Source organism: Ovis canadensis, chromosome 13 (genome assembly GCF_042477335.2).
Source record: "Ovis canadensis isolate MfBH-ARS-UI-01 breed Bighorn chromosome 13, ARS-UI_OviCan_v2, whole genome shotgun sequence".
NCBI lineage: Eukaryota > Metazoa > Chordata > Mammalia > Artiodactyla > Bovidae > Ovis > Ovis canadensis.
The window spans coordinates 17,171,116-17,191,696 of record NC_091257.1 but is presented as its reverse complement, the minus strand read 5'-3'; the positions used below and the strand labels follow the sequence as shown (position 1 = coordinate 17,191,696).

General features: G+C 45.1%; 1 protein-coding gene across 6 annotated transcripts in view; it reads right to left on the bottom strand.

Annotated features, from left to right (window-relative positions):
* The window catches only part of PLCB4 (phospholipase C beta 4), a 477,139-nt gene extending 457,608 nt beyond the window's left edge, over positions 1-19,531 (bottom strand). For 2 of the 6 annotated variants that reach the window (XM_069546386.1, XM_069546390.1), the window contains exon 1: positions 19,005-19,531. The gene's annotated coding sequence lies outside the window, so the exon portion shown is untranslated. Of the gene's footprint in view, positions 1-18,775; positions 18,977-19,004 lie in introns of those variants that run through there. The other 4 variants (XM_069546385.1, XM_069546389.1, XM_069546388.1 and 1 more) reach the window with 3 other exon arrangements.
* Between the last annotated feature and the right edge of the window lie 1,050 nt (positions 19,532-20,581).

Here is a 20,581-nt window from a genome sequence, read left to right as displayed (position 1 = left end):
TTTGAACCTTATTTATCTCTTTAAAGGCCTTATCTCCAAATACAGTCACATTTTAAGGTACCAAGGGGTGAGGCTTCAACCTATGAATTCTGGAGGGACACAGCTTAGCCTGTAACTTAACCAGAGTCACTGACTTTTCTCAGGTAACAAGAAATTCAAAAGGAAGTTGATCAGGGCTGGTAAAGCTACTCAAGGCATCCAGAAGCTGGGCATCTCCATTTCCTGTCCTGCCCGCCAAAGTGTACGGCTCTCACGGTCAAAACCACAAGGCAGAGGCTACAGGTGCCCAGGAAGGCAAAGAAAGAGCCTGGTGGAAGAAGCCTGTCCCTCGCTGCTCTGCACCAGGCGAGCCATTCCGGCTGCAGGGGAAGCCAAGGAGGGCAGTACGTTTAAGTAAGCACATTGCTACCCTGAACCAGACAGTCAGCTCCATCAGGAAGCAGGGCGAGACGGCTGTGTCCCAGGCACCCCACTGACGCACGGGACACCGCACTGATGCATGTGAGGCACACAGGTACCACACAGACCTGGGCTGACCTAAGGCTGTCTGCGTGCCAATCAATGTGTGATCGTGAATAAACGCTTTTATCACTCAGTTTTCCAAGCATGGAGCAGTGGGAATGGTACTCACCCTGTGAAATCACTGAGAAAAATGAAATACGGTTGCAGGAATCAGTCCAGGGCATACCACCTAAGCCCAAAGGACACTGAGTGTGAGGCCTGTTCTTTACGTGTCTTGGGAAATCACAAAATTCTAAAACATCACAGAGCCTTCCAGTCAAGACTCATAAACACCAAAGAACTATGTCCTTATTGTGTGACTTTCATGTATCCCAGTCCACAGCATGGCCAGAGAGCCTGCAATCTCTGACTTTCATTTGTGTGTGTGTGTGTACGTGTGTGTGTGTGTGTGTGTGCGCGTGTGGCTTCCTTTCTGATGGTCTTACACCTTCCATGTGAGTAGGAAGCACTGACTTATTAGCACTTGTGTTCCTTGCATGCTTTCAGGAATTTCTCTTGAGATATTCTAGACCAGAAACCTATTCAGCAGTAAGGTATACCTTCCAGGGAATTTATGCCTTCCCCTCTCCAACAAAGCTGGGAGAGCCTTATATGGAAGGGATGAAGAAGGAAAATGAAGTTGTGTGTGTGCGCGTGTGTGTGTGTGTGTATGTATGATGACACACCTTAACTCCTATAACAGATGTTTAGAAAATCTTTAAAGCAGATGAAAAAAGAGCACTACAATCCTATAAAAATGTCAATAACTACTAGTAAAAACAGCATAAAAGTTAGAAACGGTTTCTACTGGGATTGGGGTGGGGGAACAGGAGTGTAGACTGGACAAGGGAGTATAGTTTTACTAAAGCCTTTTAGTATCAGAATATTTCAGACTTGCATGCAAATACTAGATAAAAGTCAGGTATACATTATAACATCAAAATACATATACAGTCAGTTCAGTTCAGTCATTCAGTCATATCCGACTCTTTGCGACCCCATGGACTGCAGCATGCCAGGCCTCTCTGTCCATCACCAACTCCCAGAGCATGTTCAAACTCAGGTCAATCGAGTTGGTGATGCCATCCAACCATCTCATCCTCTATCGTCCCCATCTTCTCCTGCCTTCAGTCTTTCCCAGCATCAGGGTCTTTTCCACTGAGTCAGTTCTTCACATCAGGTGGCCAAAGTATTGCAGTTTCAGCTTCAGCATCAGTTCCTCCAATGAATATTCAGGATTGATTTCCTTTAGGATGAACTGGTTGGATCTCCTTGCAGCCCAAGGAACTCTCAAGAGTCTTCTCCAACACCACAGTTCAAAAGCATCAGTTCTTTGGTGCTCAGCTTTCTTTATACTCCAACTCTCACATCCATATATGACTACTCAAAAAATCACAGCTTTAATGAGATGGACCTTTGTTGGCAAAGTAATGTCTCTGCTTTTCAATATGCTGTCTAGGTTGGTCATACCTTTTCTTCCAAGGAACAAGAATCTTTTAATTTCATGGCTGCAGTCACCATCTGCAGTGCTTTTGGAGCCCAGAAAAAATAAAGTCTGTCACTGTTTCCATTGTTTCCCCATCTATTTTCCATGAATTGATGGGATGAAGATGCCATGATCTTCGTTTTCTGAATGTCGAGCTTTAAGCCAACTTCTTCACTCTCCTCTTTCACTTTCAAGAGGCTCCTTAGTTCTTCTTTGCTTTCTGCCATAAGGGTAGTATCATCTGCGTATCTAAGGTTTTGATATTTCTCCTGGAAATTTTGATTTCAGCTTGTGTTTCATCCAGCCCGGCATTTCACATGATATATTCTGCATAGAAGTTAAATAAGCAGGGTGACAATATACAACCTTGACATACTCCTTTCCCGATTTGGAACCAGTCTGTTGTTCCATGTCTAGTTTTAACTGTTGCTTCTTGACCTGCATATAGATTTGTCAGGAGGCAGGTAAGGTGGTCTGGTATTCCCCTCTCTTGAAGAATTTTCCACAGTTTATTGTGATCCACACAGTCAAAGGCTTTGGCATAGTCAATAAAGAAGAAACTTTTTCAATCATCCAACGGATGTTGGCAATTTGATCTCTGGTTCCGCTGCCTTTTCTAAATCCAACTTGAATATCTGGAAGTTCGTGATTCACGTACTGTTGAAGCCTCTGTTGGAGAATTTTGAGCATTACTTTGCTAGCATGTGAGATGAGTACAATTGTGTGGTAGTTTGAACATTCTTTGGCATTTCCTTTCTTTGGGATTGGAATGAAAACTGACCTTTTCCAGTCCTGTGGCCACTGCTGAGTTTTCCAGATTTGCTGGCATACTGAGTACAGCACTTTCACAACATCATCTTTTAGGATTTGAAATAGCTCAACTGGAATTCCATCACCTCCTCTAGCTTTGTTCATAATGATGCTTCCTAAGGTCCATTTGACTTCACCTTCCAGGATGTCTGGCTCTAGGTGAATGATCACACCATCATGGTTATCTGGGTCATGAAGATCTTTTTTGTAAAGTTCTTCTGTGTATTCTTGTCATGTCTTCTTAATAGCTTCTGCTTCTGTTAGGTCCATACCATTTCTGTCCTTTATTGTGTCCATCTTTGCATAAAATGTTCCCTTGGTAGCACTAATTGGTATAAATATATTTCAATTTTAAGCTTTTCAAGAAAGCTGGGAGAGGTTTGGTTTGGGGAAAAAGTAGAACATTTTCAGAGGTTTTAAAAATATATTTACTGCTTTGAATTGAGGAGTGGGTTCCTTCTGCTTGTCAGTCTTGATGTAAAACCTGTTGGTCTGTTGCGTTTACAAATTAAAGCTGAGAAAATAAAAACTAACATGTGACAGAATGGTACAGCAGAATTTGGTTCAAGCAGAGTCACTAACTTTCATGACAGGTATTAATACCCAAATCATCTGAGCTTTTAAATTTCTTTCTTTTCCTCTGGTAGCTGCACAAGAAATTTCTGGTGTGTTTCTTGTGACAGATGAGAGAGGAACTTTACCCAGTTACTTTGAAATTGTTTCAAAGGGAATGAAAAATGGACAGAATGAGGCCAGACTTAAGGTTCTCGGAGGGCCTCACAGGTCCAGAAAGACTAAATAAAAGGAAATACTGTCTGTACTTCCAAACAACTACCGTGAAAATTTCTCCCAGCATCTGCAATCGCTAAACTACCATCCTTCTAAGTGTTGTTTTTCATGTAAATTTGAATAATCATATATCTAATGATTAACATTGGAGAAGGAAATGGCAACCCACTCCAGCACTCTTGCCTGGAAAATTCCACGGATGGGGGAGCCTGGTAGGCTACAGACCATGGGGTCGCAAAGAGTTGGACACGACTGAGCGACTTCACTTTCTTTATTTCTATAGTTCCTTTTGGAGAAGGACGTGGCAGCCCACTCAGGTGTTCTTGCCTGGAGATGCCATGGACAGAGGGGCCTGGTGGGCTGTGGTCTATGGGGCTGGAAAGAGTCAGACACGACTGGGCAACTAACACACACACACAAAATGATTAACATGCTTAGCCAGCACTTTTCAACACAAAGTAAGACAAATTTGCTAAGTCATAAAAAGATGTCAATTGTGAAGAAGAAACCTCACAAATACTACTGACACCACAGGCTTGGGGAGTGGGGGATGACTCTCCTCCTCAAGGAAGGGGGAAAAGTGTCCAAGTCACACTATTGGTGAGATTCCAAGTGAAGTCCTGGGGCCTCCCTGGTGGTGCAGTGGTTAAGACTCTGCCCTTCCACTGCAGGGGGTGCAGGTGTGACCCCTGATCGGGGAACTCACATCCCATATGCCACACAGTGCTGCCAATTTTTTTTTTTAATACAGAAAAAAACAAACAAAAAAATCCCAATGTCCTGAATAAAAAGTTCCCTCCTGATTTGGGAACTTCGGAAGACACTCTCCTAAAAACAACATTCAGCAGGATATTTTCCTTCAATTAAGTAATGCTCTCTGGCTTTCGCTCTTTGGCACTAATACATTCACAGGTCATTTGGATAATAAAGTACTACAATAAGTACAAAGCATTTAAGATTACCAAGAGTCCCACTTTATAAAAATAATTTGATTAAATAAATTTTTTTTCCTCAAAATTTCCAGTGAAGTTTGAAATAAGGAAACTTCTCTGATTCAGGGTCTAACACACTGTAAGCGTTACTTGAACAAACTATAAAATGAACATAAAATGAACAAACTATAGGAGTTTATACCCATCAGGAATAAGTGATAAACTATCTTCAGTGAAATGTCTCCTCTGGTTCTAGTATACCAAGAAATTAAAATATCCAAATCTGTTAGCAGAAATCATGGATGTAGACTTTTCAAGTTACTGATCATCTTTCCAAACGAATTGTTGTCCTATTTCTCAGCAACCAGTGTAAACAATAACAGAATGAGCTTACCCTCTGTAATAAGTCTGCAGAAAACTTCAATTTATTAAATGTGGCACCTCTTCTGCTTATTCATCAGATGGCTTTCCTAATCCTGTCCAATCTGCAGACTTTGCAATAATAGCATTTTGTTATTCACTCACTGAAGAGTCTCTGATTTAGTTTCTAATACACAAGATTCTTCCCTTCCTCAGGAAAGTCTTGCTGTGGCTAAAATGTGCAAACCATTCAACAAGAGGACTGAGGACGGGGCCCTGGACCTAGAGCTGAAGTCAAGAAAGGCTCTGCAGAGGAGATGGCAACCTTGTGAGGTCTATAAAGGCCTGCAGAATTCAGCAGGTGAAGGAAGGGGTTTAAGTGTAAGGTGAGCACAAACACTGCGGCCAAAGACTTCACGTTCCTGGGATCTTAATCTAGCTCAGTACTGTTGACCCAAATAAAAGCCTTAAATTTCACTGCAGAGGTTTAGCCATGGATGGCTTGTGTTTGGCAAATTAGGGAAATAAAGTTAAGTCCTGAAAGCAATAGAGTACTGTTAAAGCATTTTAGAAGTAACCCTATAATAAGGTTTACTGTGTGCGAATGACTTTAGCTGAGCACAGAGAATGGAGTAAAGGGGCAAAAATGTAAACTTAAAAAGTCGCTATTTCTTTGTCCCTCTCCCAGTGAACTGCAAACCCTGGAGGGCAGGAGCTGCAACCCACTCAGTTACAGCGCACGCGTGCACGCTAAGTTGCTCCAGTGGTGACCGACTCTACGCGACCTACGGACCGTAGCTCACCAGATTCCTCTGTCCATGGGGATTCTCCAGGCAAGAACACTGGAGTGGGCTGCCATGTCCTCCTCCAGACACTGTAACAGTACATGATACTCATTTAATAGCTAACAGAAAACATGAAAGATTGAATGAATAAGAGAGAGGGCAATAGGGAACCTGATTAAAAGGTTACTGGAACAACGAGGCATGAACACTCAGGATATAAACTTAGGCAGCATCAATAGGAACAGAGAAGTGGGCAGAAATGGTAATCTCAAATGACTGGCGCCTGCTGGTCTCACAAAGATTCAGAACTTGAGATGAGGCGTAGTCTGGAGTGTAGTTGAGGACTTCTGTTTGGGGCACACTGACGTGAAAGCAGCCATAAGACTTCAATGTCAAGATCTCCAACAGACAATGGGATATAAGTGGAGCTCAGACAAGAAGTCAGGGATATGGGAGTCATTAGTGAATAACTGGTTGTAAAAAAGAAAAAGTAAAAGTGGATGAGTTATCGTATACAGAAAGAGTCTGTACAATGATAAGAGTCGAGAGCAATGCAGAGAGCTCCAGAGAAGACCATTTTAAGGGCAAGGGGTGGTGGGAGAGATGCTCAAGAAGACCCGCCTCTAATACATGGCCAAGCAAGGCCTGGAAATCGGGACTTGAGGAGTCTACAGGGTAAAGCAGAGAAACTCATCTAGTGCAGCGTCTCCAGAGGGAAGGGATGTGCCTCCCGCAGACCCCAAGCGGGGAATTTGCAAACCAGCAGCTGCTGAAAGCTCCTGACTTGGTTTCTCACAGCATCACGCAAGGAGGGAAGCACAAGTGAACCTGACATTCCTTCTGGCACTTGGATTTTATGATTGTAATCAATTCACTGCTTGTTCATTGAGGACAAATACACAAACCAACACAGCCCACAGCCGTCTTCACCTTTTCAAACAACTGTTCCAAGAAAAGGAGGGAACAAATGAGCCTGAAGTCTGAGTCTTACGGCCACGCTGAACAAATGGGAAAATACAGCTTGTTCGTTTCTCCTCAGTGATGCTAATGATTCAGTTAAATTGACTTCTTTGAAGGAAAATTACTGTTAATAACCTTAATTTCCTTCTCATCTTTTTCCCCAGGTACCTGACATTTTTAGATAAAATATTTTCATAAAATATTAAAAGCAAAGGAATTACATCTTAGGTATCCAACTCCATGTTATTTGTGGACTTCATGAATCCCTTCTGTGTCTCCTGCTTACAGCCTACACTTTTCAGATAAACACATAAAGTTTCCCATTGTGCTCATTTCCCAAGAAACACAAGGCATTCCAAATGAACTTAAAAAAAAAAAAATGCTATTTTTAACTGTTACTCTAAGGCCCACCGTGTATCTTAGTGGTATCTGCTTGTGACATTTTAGAACATTCCTGACTTCTATTTAAATCTAGTCATTGTGGCTGGTTTTCTTTTCTTTGGCCACAAAGCCAGACCATGGGCCTTCCAACCTGGCCTAACCTCTAGACAAGCAGGTATGTGGAAGGTGCAGTCCTCCTGCCCAGACCCACTCACCTTCCTTGTCACCCGTCTCTCCCCTCTTGCCCTCTGGGGTCCGTCTGCACCAGCCAGCCGGCTAATGGAAGGCTCCAGCCGGAGGTCCGAGGGCAGGAGGAGAGTGATGCAGGCATATTATTCCCCTGCCTTCTCCCTGCAGGGACATGACAGGTCCTCTACAGCAGGACGCAGCTCCTGGAGAACAGTCCTTCTTGCCCTTCACTTGGAGCAGGCAAGCTCCCCACAGTGCTAAGCCCCTCTGCGGCTCTCACTCTGGCTGTGTTCCCTACACCTGCCCACACCTTCTAAAGGCATGGGCCGCCCATAGCCTTATGAAGCCTTCCGCAAAGGACCCAGTCCACACGTTCCATCTGTTCCCCAGCAGGCCCCGAATGACACAAGGTTAAAGAGGGGCCAGGAGGGGTCCTCCACTGAGACTTCCACAGGTACTATTAAAGGAAATCGCCTGTGAACTTAAAATGCTATAACATTTCCAGAAGCAAAATCTAGTACAGACTTTCCTGAACACCCAAGGTTTTAATGCCAAGGAAATATAATTGAATCCTACCATGTTTCTACAATTCATTGCATGCTATAAAAACAAACACGCAGAAAGCATGCAGTCAGAATCCCCATGTCATTGCCAGCCTCACCAGAATTTGTCTTAAAAATGGGTATCTGGAGAAACAGACGAAAAAGAAACAATAACTTCATTTCCTGCTATTTATCTACATCAAGATTTACTTACCCTGATAATATGATGCTTGAGGATGATTCCAATCTTTTAAGTGATGTTATAAAATTCTAAACATCGACAAATAATTCACTTTATAACACTGAAAACCGGAGAAGGCAATGGCACCCCACCCCAGTACTCTTGCCTGGAAACTCCCATGGACGGAGGAGCCTGGTAGGCTGCAGTCCATGGGGTCGCTGAGAGTTGGACACGACCTAGTGACTTCACTTTCAGTTTTCACTTTCGTGCATTGGAGAAGGAAATGGCAACCCACTCCAGTGTTCTTGCCTGGAGAATCCCAGGGACGGCGGAGCCTGGTGGGCTGCCGTCTATGGTGTCGCACAGAGTCGGACATGACTGAAGTGACTTAGCAGCAGCAACATTGAAAACGACTATAATTACTGAAGCTATAACTTCTCAAAAAACTTGAGAATCAGTGACTTAGATTTTCTGTATTTTTCCCAATCTCTCTCTAAATAAAAATGCAGTATAGCTTTTAACTTATACGGTCCTCTGTCTATATATTATTTCCAAATACCATGGAAATTAAGTTCAGGTATCTATTAAATAATAAAACTCAATAAAATAGATTTATCTCTGAATCTTGTAATTCTAGAATTAGAAAGTAGAAGGTAAAAAATATTCTTAAATAATTAAGTATTTGAAAGTCTAAAGATATAAATACACCTGGATAGAATTTTTAGCAATGAAATTAATTTGATTTTCCCATCAATATCAACCTTTTCTGGCTGTGCAGTATCTCACTTTTTTGACTGTATATTCAAGGGTGTTTATGATACGTCCTGGCTCTGAAGAATCTACAGTTTTACAGCTAATCAAATTGATCAGAACATAGATTTTCAACTCAGATTCTACTCAAGCTTTCTCTTTACTAACAAGTTTTTAAATTGGCTGCTTGTTGCTGTCGTTTAGTCGCTAAACAGGCAAGAATACTGTAGTGAACTGCCATTTCCTTCTCCAGAGGATATTCCCAACCCAGGAATTGAACCCATGTCTCCTGTACTGAAGGCAGATTCTTTACCACTGAGCCACCAATTGTTGAAGTCCCTAAATTGTATCTGATTCTTTTGTGATCCCATGGACTGTAGCCCACTGGGCTTCTCTATCGCAGGATTTCCCAGGCAAGAATGCTGGAATAGACTGCCATTTCCCTTCTCGAGGGGACCTTCTTGATCCAGGGATTGAACCTGCATCTCCTCCATTGGCAGACAGATACTGTACCAGTGAGCCACCAGAGAAGTCCTTAAATTGACCTATGAACTGGTAAATTCTTTTTTGATTATTATATTTTCAAGAAATTTAAGGACACAGACTACTTCTAAAGTCCTTTCCTGGTATACTGTATATAACTGAGGTCTGACTGAACTACTAAAGCAATGAAATGATATGGGGCATGCTTCAGTTACAGACCATATTCATAATGTGAGAGGACACAAGACAGAAATTCCATGGGGACCTTTCTTAAAGGCAATGTGACAGTGCACTCTCAAAATGTAAAACATGCATACCCTTTGGACCAAATACTTAGTGACTCAACAGCAACCACCTACAAGAAATCCTAGCACATGTGCATGAAGACATAGGTACAAAGATCTTCACTTTTTCAATTTGCAACAGTGAGAAGAAGAGAACGGTTAAATAAAACATGGTACTTCCATACTTCATTGATGGTACTACCAGAGTTTATGTGATGTTGGAAAGAAAAAATAAAACTAGTATACTGATATGAAACGATCACCTCAATAAACACTTAAGTGGCAAGTAAGCAACTTGTAGAAAAACTTACACATGATCCAGTTTATGTAGTAAGAAAAAAAGCATGTGTATATAGAAAAAGGAGAGGCGAGAGATGCTCTAAGCTGCTGCCGATGGTTATATCTGGGTCTGTGTATAGGTGGGAGAGGGTATTTTATATTTTGTTTCTGCATTGCCTTTCTGCAATATCACTTCAATTGGAACATGTTAATGTATCATATCCATCATTTTAAAAGCCAATGAAAACCAAAAATTAACAGAAGTTCTAAAGGGGGCTTTGGTGATTGATCCAGTGAGAGCGCATTAGCAGAGGCCCTAGTTCAAAGAACTTCCTTCTCATCTGATCCAATGGAATTCCTCCTTTAAGACCCAAAAGCAAGATGAGAGCTAGTAAGCAGACTGCATGCTGAAATTCTGAGGCCTGCAGAAACAGGTCTTCATTCCGTGCATCCAGGACAAACCCAACAGCACCCAATAGCAGGCAGACACGTTTGTGACTGGTTAGAGTTCAGATCAGTGATACAGGCAAGAGACCTCCATGTCCCCATGGATGAAGTCCCCGTTTCTCCACTAAATGGTTCTTATTTTCAAGGAGTCCCGTGAAGTAGGAGAGAAAGCCATGTCCTGCCTCCCACAACCCTGAAGACTTGCTAACATCTTAAAAAAATTAGCAAGGGGAAAAACACAGAAGAAATTCAGAATCCAAAATGAATGTCCACTGGAAATAAATGGCTATAACCACTTTTGTAAGAAATTCAACCATGGGGAAAAAGCACAGATAAAGAAGGAACCATGCTCATTTAATAAAGACTCCAGTTCACAGGGCTGACAAAAGGCTGGAAGTGGGAGCTCAGACAGCCATTTTGCCTTTTTGCATTTCTTTTTCTTCGGGATGGTCTTGATCACCGCCTCCTGTACAATGTCATGAACCTCCGTCCACAGTTCTTCAGGCACTCTGTCTATCAGATCTAATCCCTTGAATCTATTTGTCACTTCCCCTGTATAATCGTAAGGGATTTGATTTAGGTCATACCTGAGTGGCTTCCCTGGTGGCTCAGACGGTAAAGCATCCGTCTACAACATGGGAGACCTGCATTGGATCCCTGGGTTGGGAAGATCCCCTGGACAAGGAAATGGCAGTCCACTCCAGTACTATTGCCTGAAAAATCCCATGGACAGAGGAGCCAGGTAGGCTACAGTCCATGGGGTTGCAAAGAGTCGGACACGACTGAGCGATTTCACTTTCCATACCTGAATGGTCTAGCGGTTTTCCCTGGATCATATGGTGGTTTAATTTCTAGTTTTGTTTGGCCACCCCACAAGCTGACATGTTTATTTTCACTTTAATTATTTCTAAAGGTTTTGTAATTATATTTCAAGCTTAAAAGAAATCTGGATTTCATGCTTCCTCTGAAAACAGAGAGATGCTGGCAACCATGAGCCCCATACCTGCCTGGCAGAAATCTGAAGACCTGCCCCCCAGGGAAGGCCAGGGCAGAGCTCCCGACACACGTGGCCCCCACCACCACCACCCCCGTCTTAGAGCGTAAGCTTACCCCAGGCAGCCCCATGATGCTCACCTGGCCCTCAGAGGAACTGGAGTGGGTCACATCTGCTTGAAACCTGAGGAACCTCACCCAGGAAAAGCTGGTCCTTCAGAAAACTAAATAAACTTTTAGGCTACCCTGGAGCAGCATTTGACAACATCCCTCTCAGATTTCCGGCCCATGTATCAATTTCCTATTTCAATTCCAGGGTCACAGTCACAGCAAGGTTGCCAGAAGCTTCTCTGTCATACCTCAACCCGGTCCCTTAAAATAGTGTTCACAAAATTTGTTACTGTAGCAAACCTTTCAGCCACAGGTACTTGCATGGCAGGTAACACAGCACAGCAGTCAGAAGTTTGAGTTCTGGTGTCAGTCTGCTTGGGTTTGACTTCTCATCTCTAACTCCCTGAAGCGAATAATTCTCAGTTTCACTTTCCCCACATGTAAAACAGATACTTCTAGGAGCTTCCATAGAAAGCTGTGTGGAGGGTTAAATTAAGAGGGTTAACTTAAATTTGGGGACCTCCCTGGTGATACAGCAATCAACACTTCGCCTTCTAATGCAGGGCATGCAGGCTTGATCCCTGGTTAGGGAGCTAAGACCCCACCTGCCTGGCAGCCAAAATGCCAAGAAAACAAAATAGAAACAATATTGTAATGAATTCAATAAAGAATTTTTTTTTTTTTTAAGCAGCACATTTTTAGTGTTCAATCAACATCTGTGGTTTTGTTACTGTTGCCATCAGTGTTCCTGCCTCTGAAGCCCATGGGGAAGCAGGAGTCACACACGTCCCCCTAAACCCCACAGATCTCCAGATTATCCTGGTGGATGCCTCGCTCCTCCCAGGCCTCACTGGCTCCAGAAGGTCTTTTTTCAAAGCCTGGCTGGGAGACGCAGATGCCCTGGGGGTCGCATCCTGCTCACAGAGTTCTATTTCAAAGCCCCCAGGTCACAGAACTTCAAGGAGGTTAGGGCTGAATTACTGTGAGGTCCCTCTGTCCAGCTGCAGTGGCAGGGTTAGGTAAACCCAGAGGAAGACCTGGCATTCACACAGTGGCCCTAAAAGGTGACTAGAACTTCCACACTAGCAGACGGGGCAGGACAAGTGTCCCTTATCAAAAGTTTTATACGAACTGGCACAGCCTGCTTTGCATGGATAAGTCACTGGTATTTGCCCCAGAGGAGGAGGAGAATGGGGGAGTGAGGGGGAATACTAGCAGTGTTAAGAGAAAAAGCACCAAGAGCAGTTGCAGTAAAAGCAGCGGTAACACAGTACCCAACATCATCCAAGCTGCACAGCCACGTACTTCTGCCCTATAAGCGATTCTCCTCGTTTACAGACGTGGCCACAGAGGCTCAGAGTGAACGCTAAGTGTCAGAGCTCACACATGCCATACATAGTCTGGATCTGAGCACAGGTCCACCTGATTCCAACACTTTAAAGTCACAGAAACTTCACACTGTTCAAAGTAAATGAAGTACAAAGGAAAACAATTACATGTAAATATATTTATCAAAGGGCTTCCCAGGTGGTGCTAGTGCTAAAGAACTTGCCTGCCAATGCAGGAGACATAAAAGATGCGGGTTCAGTCCCTGGATGGGGAAGATTTCCTGGAGGAGGGCATGGCAACACACTCCAATATTCTTGTCTGGAGGGCTACAGTCCATGGGGTCTCATGGAGTTGGACATGACTGAAGCGACTTAGCACACACATACTTATCAAAAAAATATTTTAAAGGCTCACATAGTATGTGCTTCCTTTTCAGTCCCTTAAATGCCAAGACTCATCGACGGCTCCAATAGCTGCCGTAACTGTCAACTGGAAGAAAGTGAAAATAAAGATGCATTTGCGAGCTCTATGGACCTGCGGAGTGCCATCACAGAGTGTCCTGCAGTGAAGAGCTCCAGTCCTGGGAGAGACAGCAAGATGCCAAGCATGACTCCACCAGCCTGTGACCTGCTCTCTCCAGACAAGCTGCTCACAATTAAGTTTCCTGAGTGACTGTCTTCCTCCTGTTTTGAGCAAACGCTACTTCATTCACATCAGGGAGCCAGCAACCTCCTCTAATTGTTCAGGAGGAGAAGAACCTTTAAGAAGGGCAATGTATCATAAAGCAGCAATCTGCATGCCCCCAGGGTGGCTCGGTGGCCAGAGGTGGAATTTCAAAGGATCCAGGCCCTGAAGGAGACTCAAGGGGATAAGATAACACTATCTTACAGTCACATGGTACACAACCTTCTGAGGTTTTCCAGGCAGTAGGCAAAGGGGTGTGCAGAGAAAATCATCTTCTGATTGATGCCCCTTTCATCTACTTTGATTCCAAAAAGAAAAGGAAAGAAAAAGTAGATGGGAGTTCACACAGAGAAAATAAAACCTCTACTGGCCCTTCATCCTCTGGAATATAAGAATCTCCCAGCTGATACATAAAAAGTCTTATGACTGCTTTCATCCACTCTGTGAACTTGACTTAAACCTTCAGCATCAGAAAAGTATCCAAAGAGATGAGTTTCCAACCAGACTTTTAGAAAGTGGGATTTAGTAGGGTGGGCGGAGGGAGAGGGACGTCCTTGTTCAACTGGTCAAAATGGGAAGATTTTTACAAACAGGCTTCAAACTCCTCACTCTTCTACTCAGTGATGCATTTTCACCCAGCTCACCTTCTCCTCGGGGTGAAGTAAACCCATTTATATATCTGAAGATCTACAGAATCCCAGCCCGTGAATGTGCCAAAATCTGTATCATTCTAAGTGTCAACTCAAATTGGCACTTGCCAAGAGCACTGCCAACAACTGAACAACAAAGGCATTCGCCACCTGCCTCTACGGAGACTGACCCCTGTGCTGCTATAGCTACTGACACTCTATGGCCTCTGAGGGAGTTCAGGGTGGAGTGAGGCACTCTGTGCTCCAGGGAATCTGGGGCATGGGTCTTTAGGATGGTCTTAGGAAAACATTTATCTCAATCCTTGAATCTCATTTCTAGAGAATCACTAAATCCCTTCATGGTGACATCAAAGCCTCATGACTAGCAAAAAACTTTTTACAAAGTGAGTGCTTCGTGGTATTGAATGCCCCCTTCACCAAAACCTTATATAATGACCTTCCCTCACTGCCACTTTGGAGCAAGCTCTCAGAGCATCTGAGGTGCTGCCTCCCGTCCTACGGTCCTCATTTTGCCCCCAATACAACTTAACTCGCAACTCTCAAGTTGTTCAATTTTTAGTTGACATAAGACGTGTTGACTTAAAAAACAATCCCAACCTAAAAGTTGAGAGTTCTTTTATACAGTGAGAATTTTTAGGACTTCAAGCCAGGGAGACAGCAGCATCTCAAGTATTTTTGTCAATTCCTTGGAAGAAAAGCCATGACCAACCTAGACAGCATATTAAAAAGCAGAGACATTACTTTGCCAACTAACGCCCATCTAGTTGAAGCTACAGTTTTTTGAGTAGTCATGTATGGATGTGAGAGTTAGACTATAAAGAAAGCTGAGCACTGAAGAATTTATGGTTTTGAACTATGGTACTGGAGAAGACTCTTTAGAGTCCCTTGGACTGCAAGGAGATCCAACCAGTCAATCCTAAAGGAAATCAGTCCAAATATTCATTGGAAGGACTGAGGTTGAAGCTGAAACTCCAATACTTTGGTCACTTGATGTGAAGAACTGACTCATTGGAAAAGACCCTGATGCCGAGAACGACTGAAGGCAGGAGGAGAAGGGGATGGCAGAGGATGAGATGGCTGGATGGCATCACCAACTCAATGGACATGAGTCTGAGTAAACTCCGGGAGTTGGTAAAGGACAGGGAAGCCTGGAGTGCTGCAGTCCATGGGGTTGTAAAGAGTCGGACGAAACTGAGCAACTGAACTGAGCTGAAAGAAAACCAGATATCTCAAGTTAAGGAAGTTAGCGGTTGTCTACTTCAGAAGTAAGTCTGGGCTTACTGAAATCATTCCTGTCATATGCGTCTCGCTTTCTGGGGCCAATATCCTGTGTTTTTCACATCGTGAGTTCCTTGGGGCTCCCCTATTGGGAGTGGCTGCAGCCTAATGGCTACTGATCACAGGGATTCTTCTTCCTGAGTGCCCTGGAAGCTGGAATCACTGAGGACTGTGGCATCCTTGTTTATTGATATGGCAGGAAATATTCCAATCCTCACACACAACTAGATAAGTAATATTATACCTTGAGGAAGTAGTTCTACTTTCAAGGAGAAGGCTTGATCAAAAGAGAAACTATGAAACAGAAAAATTAATATTGAGGAATGAAAGGTAGGCCTCCACAGGGCGATTATAGTGCCTGAACAGTACAGAGAAATAGAAAACTGCAGCCTGGACAGTACTGAGAATTAGACAGCATCCTCACTGACAGTAAAGCCACGGAGACTCGGCAATGAAGAGAGGTATTGATTTTCTCATAGGTAGGTTGGAGAAGGAAATGGCAACCCACCCCAGTGTTCTTGCCTGGAGAATCCCAGGGACGGGGGAGCCTGGTGGGCTGCCGTCTATGGGGTCGCACAGAGTCGGACACGACTCAAGTGACTTAGCAGCATAGGTAGGTAAGTTTTTCTGACAGACACTAAAAAGGCCCACAAGTTCACATTATAAGGGCAAAAGCAACCATTTTAGAAACTTCAGTCTGGACATGAAATACCAACTGTGATCATTAAAGCATCTCCACTAGTCCTTGACCTCATTCTGCATATCAAACACACAAGTTCTTGGTTTTACAGGACTCACTGTGATAGACGACAGCTTATTAAAAACCTGTGCCCTTCATGCTAATAAACATGTTGTTTCATCCATAGTTTACAAGTGGTCAAAAACAAAGAAAACTGAGTCATGATCTGCTCAATAACCTTAAGTTTCAAAGAACAGCTTTACCTTCCCCAAAATACTTGAGCTTACTGTTAAGACATTTGTGGAGAATATGCAAAATACATAACCTTTCTTTCCTGTGACTATATTACATAAGAACTGTGATCACAAAGATAAATTTTCTTCACAACATAAGGTTTTTAAAGCAAAAAACAACCTTGGCACCTAATTACTAATGTATTTTTTTTTTAAGTCCACAGATATAATTAATAGAATGAATGAATTTGATAATTTAAGCTTGCCAGCTACACCTGAAAGTTTGGGGGAGAAAATGCAGATGCTAAACCCAGAAACAGGCTTACTGATCACATCTTTTCACAAACTGGCATGCCATGTGATGGGTTCCAGGAAAATATCAGTGCTAAAGCTCAATTTTACCTCAATTTTAACTTGCAAAGTGGGTTAGAGCTGAATATTAGTCAAGCCTCAGTCATTGTATTAGTTCTTAATAAATCAAACCCCAAAGTGGATTTTGGTAGTATCCTAGGAAAATACCGTATTCATTTGGATTGCCAAATATAACTGTCCCACGTTGCTAAAATCAGCAGTACGCACTAATCTAAAGGTGTTGGATTTGCTCTTTAAGAAAGACAAAATAGGAGGGCCAAAACACTGGCTAAATCTCCACTGGGGGGATGAAACATTTCAAAGAGGTGATACAGATTTAAAAATCCATTTCTGCAAAATCATTCTGGTATCCCTGAATACTTTTTAAACTTTCCTGTTTCACCATCTCATAAGGCAAAAATACAGCTTCTTAAGATTCCAGGGCACAGAAGTAGTTTAACATCAATCACATTGTTCAAGCACACCAATATAAAACTTGCAAAAGAGTATTTTAGAACAAAGCTCTCTGTGTGGGTGTGCATTTGCAAAATAAAGGTAGCATTATCCTGACACATATTCATGTATACCCAGTGATCAAATAGAGTCTTGGAAATTTTGTTTTGACAGTTACTTGTAGAATAGCATTTTCACTGATTAATTCAGAGCTAGGTAGTGATATCATCAAAGCTAAATCAAAACTAAGTTGGAATGGCTGAGTAATAATGCAATTAGAGGAAAACATAATCCATAATCGAATATGAGGTACCTTCACATATGTTACAATACATTGCATGCAAAGGGTTACCACTTACAGCAGCAAGTCTCATGTCCATAAAAATGCCAATTCAAAAACAAATGTTTTCTCTTTAAAAAGTGAATTTTTATGAAAACAGGTGTTCTCCCAAGATGGCATCATTTATTAAACGTCAAAAGGAAGATGATATAATAGATTAAAACACTAGCTGAAAAATATGCAAGACTGTCCTATCAAAACACAACATGTTAGATTACATAACACGGATAAGGCAGATTAAATCACACAGCCCTGCCCAGATAAATTTTTGTTCTTCTACCTGATTTCAATAACTTAGGCCATCGAAGTTTAAAGCAAACAAAATATTCGGTTCTTGTTTCAAGCATATATTTTTGAATATATGAGTCTCGAAAAGAGTCTCGATAAAACTAGATGGATAAAGTTAAGATTTTACACACACATACAGATAAAATATGACTTTTTATGAAGAACACAGTTCCTCAGACACTTCGTTAACTGCCCAGGTTAAGTCACCAGTTGCTTCTACTGGTCAGTTTATGAATCTGATTTCTCTTTAAAGGGGAAACTTTATCTCTGTATTAGATATTATACAGCTAAAGTCTGAATGATGTTATTGCCAATGAAATAATTATTTAAACATAATTAAACAGAATTATTAGATTATCTCTAAACATGCATAACTTAATTTACAGGCCACCATGTATCACATTTTCAGTAAAAATCCATGGACCTTTCATGGATGTTTTGGCCAAAATTAAATTCCAAACATGTGCTTTAGAACAAGAAGTAGAATCACCTCAAAAGTTTTAGAGAAAAAGTCAGACATCTCTCAAACACATGCACATTTATGAAACTGTAATGTGCATTTGCATTTTTATCTAGGAAAAAAAAATGATAGTTTTATGATTCTAGATAAAGTTGCACTGAAACACACTGGGAAACTGAAAGATTCAGTATTTTCATACTTCCGTAACAGAACTGCCTACGAAGTCCACAGGGAGAACAGTACTACGTAGGGTCTAATTAGTTAAGAAAAAGGCAACTTTAAAATTCTGAAGACACTTTTAGTCTCCATCTTTTGTATTATCTTAGGAAGCTGGAACACTGCCCCCAAGGAGTGCCGCCCTATCAGTGCTGTTTTAAGTGGAAATGGTCAATCAGTCATACCTATTATTTCCCCAGAAGAGGTAAGGCGAGCCACACGCATACACATTTACATGCGTTGCACCGTGCCAACTATTTCCAACCGAAATGATCATATACACGTCGAGCCGAGCTATTTCCAGCCAGAAGCAGCGAATGTCTGGACAGAGTCTAAGGAAACCCAACAGGCGATGACTGCAGAGGGAGGGGCGGCCGCGCGGACCCCCAGCTCTCGCGCGTTCCGGGCGCCCGGCCACCGCACCGGCTCCGGGGCAGGGCGTCTGGGTGCGCGCGCGCGCGTCCGGGACGCTCCCGCCGGGAACAAACAAGCCCCGCGGGCCCAGGCGGGAGGGAGCATCCTCGGGCGGGACTCGGAAAGCCTTCTCCTACCTGTCACTTTGCCCGGAGCTGCTGCCGGAGATGCGGCCGCGGCCGCCGCCTGGAGATCCAGTGGGTGCGCGCGCGGGGGTGCGCGCGTGTGTGTGTGAGCTCCTGTGTGCGGTGCGGCTCACTAGCTGCTCCCCGCGTCACCAGCCCCTCCACCCCGGACCGCGCCGGCCGGCGAGCCCGCCCCTCGCCCGCCCCGCCCCCGCCCCCGCCTCCCCGGAGCGGTCCTCACCTCCTCGAGGGGCCCGGGTCTCAGCGGGCGCCCCCGGCCAAGCCGCCGGGCCGTGCCGGCCTGCCGCGCCCGTCCGCCGGCTCGGCGCGCCCCGGCCCCGGGCCCCGCCGCCCCTAGCGGCCGGCCGCGCTCTCCTGGCTCAGCCCCCGAGTCTCCCTCTACGTCTTCGCCTCCCGGCTCCGGATCCCGAGCCGTCGCCTCGCAGCCCCAACCTGCCCGGGCTACGGAGCATGCCCAGTGCGGCGCGCCCGGCCGGCTGGGGGTGGGCAGGGGCCGGGCCGGCCGCGATCCCGCGGGGCAGGGAGGGGGCCGGCGGGCGCGGGGCGCCCTGGCGCTGGGGGCCCGGGGCCGGCCGGGTGGAGGGCTTCGCCCGGAAACGGTGGGTGGGGCGTCCGGGAAGCCGCCCCGCGGCGGACTCCGCGGGGTCTCCGCGGTCGCCCCCCGTGCTCCCGGCGCCGCCAGGCAGGCCCGGGGCCGGGTCGGGGGGCGCCCGGGGTGGCGCCTCCCGAGCAGCACCTGGGAGGAGTGAGGGGATCCGGAGGGAGACGGGCCGCGGGCCCGGGCCGGGTGTAGGGGGTTAAAAGCGTGGAGAGGGATCAGATCCAGCGACAGCTGACGACCTACAGTTGTTGGCGGGGGTGGGGGGTTTATTTGTTTATATTTTGTTTAAGAAACACCTCAGGCGCTTACAATGCTTCAGGCACGGTCCTAAACGCTTTTTATTCCCGGAATCCTTGAAACAGTCTTCCAAAGCAAATATCCCTCTCTCTCCTTCCCACCCCGCCCCCTGCCCCGGAGCCTTAAACTGAGGCACCGAAAGATAAAGTGGTTCCACAAAGTCTTCCCCCAAGTGCCACCCAGGGACGCAACCGCCCCCGCCCCCAGGCGTCGGTCCCCGAGATGCTGGGGCGTAAGCTCGCCCCGGGCCCCAGGTGACTCGGAGTCACCCACACTAAAGGGGTTACACGGCGCTCCTTCCAGCATCACCCTTTGTGTGGACCCTCACAACTCGCGGCTCCAGGACTCCCTCCCAGGAGGACTCTCCTCCCTGAGGCCACTCCGCCTCCTTCTCCGGCCGGCGGCCACCAAAACCCGGAGACGTGGCACCTGCGCACTGGGGACCGGGCCGCACTCGCGCCCGCACTGGGCATGCTCAGCCCGGGAGCGGGTCCCGCTGGCCGGGAGCAGAGAGCGAGCCTGGCAGCCCCTGCGGGCTGAGGGGTGAGAGCAGGATGTGGGCGCGAACCATAGCCAGGCCCCGAGGACGAGAGGCGTCTGCAGACCCCGAGGACGAGAGGCGCCTGCAGACCCCAAAGGCTTGCTCCCCTGGCACAGCCTGACCTCTTGCCGGCAAAGCTGAGAGGACGGTAATCACAAGTTTACCAACTGGGCATCTTTCAGCGGAGGGGGCTGAGGGCCCACTGACAACTCCTGCTAAAACCCTAAACTGCAGTTTGAGCTGGGCCCTAAGAAAAGCTTTCCTGTCTGCATGTTGAGCAAGCCCGGAAAAAGAGCCTAGACCGAGTTTCCCTGGGAGACAGGAGGAAGCTGTGGGACTGTTCCCTGTTGGAAGTCTT